Below are 2,668 nucleotides of genomic sequence, written 5' to 3' on the forward strand. Positions count from 1 at the left end.
TAATTAATCAACTAGGTACCAATTTTTGGGCATATCGACGGTGCTAATCCTTCCTCGTGCGTAACCGACTCCCGAACTCATTTTCTGATTTTCGTAGACCAAAAATTATCGTTTTAGTAAATCTTAACTTTTATTAAAATAGTTAATTTGAGGTGTCCCGATCACACCTCATCAAAAAGGATTGGTGGTGACTCTAATTTTTTTCGTTTTCATTTTCAAAATCCAAGTCGATTCCCGTTTTCAAAAAAATGGTTAGGACAGCTTGGCGACTCCGCTGGGGACAACAAATAAGAGAGTCAAGCCACAAGTTGATTAACTTTTGTCTTTTTATCGAAAATTAAAAATTTAGTTTTGAAATACGATCCTTTCATTGCATTTCATCAGCTATTTTTGTGGTACAATACCTGCTGCGCTGGTTCGAGTCTTTAAATAGTTTTGCATATTGCATTGCATGACCGCTGTGGTCACACCCGTTTAAGTGGGAGTGAGAAACTACTCCTTCGTGAGGTTTTCACCTCCGTGCAGGATAGTGGATCGCTTTCAGGATACATCCGTACCTATGTCTTCGTGAGATTTTCATCTCCGTGTAGCCATAGGGAAATGTATTCCCCTGAACTAAACTCGGTCTGTATGAGCCTATAATGGGTGAAGATCGAGGAATCTGCTGGTTCAGGTACCATTACTCTAGAACCAAACCCTATGTAGCGAGCCTTAAGAACCTACCCTAGGTAGAGCCATTCTGAAACCCTAGTGGTTACTTGAGCAAGTGTTATATTTATTATTCTTTGTTTGCTTTGAACTGCGCATGAAATACTGACTTGCTTTGTTTTACTTTGATTGTATTTGCATGGCATTTGCATCACAAAAGGTGTTGATTCGCATTCGGTTCCTAAATAGATAGCTTATCACGAAAAAAGGGGTTTTTTGATAAAGTAGAAGACAACGCGGCTGTCCGGATATGGGCTGAGGCAATACAACAAGAGAAAGGTGACAGTCTTACTGAGGGGTACGTGTCAGAGTTATGGAATTTTACTCGGATCAGCATAACTCAGAATAATCTCCAAGAGATGAAGGAAATTTGGTGTCAGTGGGATGACGAGGTCAAACAACTATTCTATTGTCATTACGGTGATTTACCTTATCTGCTTGATGTCAAGGTAGATGAACACATGTTTCGAGCCCTTGCCCAATATTGGAATTCTACTTACAGTTGCTTCACTTTCGGGAGGGTAGATCTGATACCTACTATAGAGGAATACACGACCTGCTAAGTGAAGCAAATTGGGTAGATCTGAAAGAGTTAGTGGCTACACCGAGGCGAGATGATGTTACAGAAGAAAATTGGATGACGATTCTCCAAAATTTACAAGAAGGAGACGTTGAATGGAGATCCCCGTGGATGGTTCCTGATGAAATATTATACAGATGCGAAGATTTTGATTGGGTTCCCTTGTTAGGAATATGGGGAGCCGTCGGATATGTTCCTCTGCTTGCATTAAGATAGTACAGATCCAGACAGTTTACACCACCAACATACGGGTTAGCCCAGTGCGAGTTCGTGTTCACAGGGAATAATTACAAAAAGAAAGTTCGCGAGATATCAAATGCCTGGAACCAGACTCGTAGAATGAAAAAGTTTGCTGCCAATCCCATGACTACTCCTGAGTACGACCGATGATGGAATCAGAGGATTAACGACAACATCCCTACATCAGATCAAGGGAATCCTCAGTCGATAGAAGAACACTTGAAAGTAATCCCATCTGAGCTAGAAATAATCAAGCAAGATTTCGAGAGAAAGAGTCTAGAGCTAGAAAAAATGATCGAGCAGTTAGAAGAAGAAAAGATACAGTTAGGGTTAGATGTCGATGTCCAGAAACTAGAAGCTGAAAGACTCAGAAAAGGGAAAAACAAGGCTGAAGAGGACTTAAACAGTTTGAAATTGGACTATAAGAAGCTGCGCAGATCAATGAGAACCGCTAGGTTAGGAGAAACATCCGAACAGTGGGACATGAAGTTAAAGAAGAACAAAGCAAACCCAATCGGTGGGAAGAAAAATTTCGCGATGCTCAAGCTTGAGAAGATGCTCTAAAAAGAAGTTGGTGGAAAGCCAGAACGATAAAGAGGGGTTAAAGATTTGGGTATCAGAGTTAGAGAGGTCCTTGTATCAGTATCGTTCACGTAACTTCGTAGTCGAGTTGAAAGCTAGTCAGAACAGAATCGAAGAATTAAAAGAGAATATAGAAAAACTCAAAACAGCGTTGCAAAATCGTGAACTTCAGATAGAACTCCTCGAGGTAAATAACGAGTGATGGAAGGAGCAACTTCATCAATCTCAAGACCAAGTCAGAAGCAGGGACTACGTCATGGGCGAAGCTTTGACTCAAGTGCGAGAAGTGGCTGATCACTTGCAAACATTAGCAGTACAAGCCGATATGCTGAGTTTAAAATACGAGTCAGAATCAGACCAAGGCCGAGAGTTAGCTTGGCTTCTTAGGCAAGTCAATGCCTTAAGTATCAGGGCCAAGCCTTATATGTAATCTATTTTATGTAAAGAAACTTGTTTTCTAGAACAGCTACTCTAATGAAATCAAATTGGGATCAACGTTTTTTTGCATTCATCGCATTCATTACATTCATGCATCAGCATTGCATCATACGCACTAAA

The sequence above is a fragment of the Gossypium arboreum genome, chromosome 7 (genome assembly GCF_025698485.1).
Source record: "Gossypium arboreum isolate Shixiya-1 chromosome 7, ASM2569848v2, whole genome shotgun sequence".
Classification (NCBI taxonomy): domain Eukaryota; kingdom Viridiplantae; phylum Streptophyta; class Magnoliopsida; order Malvales; family Malvaceae; genus Gossypium; species Gossypium arboreum.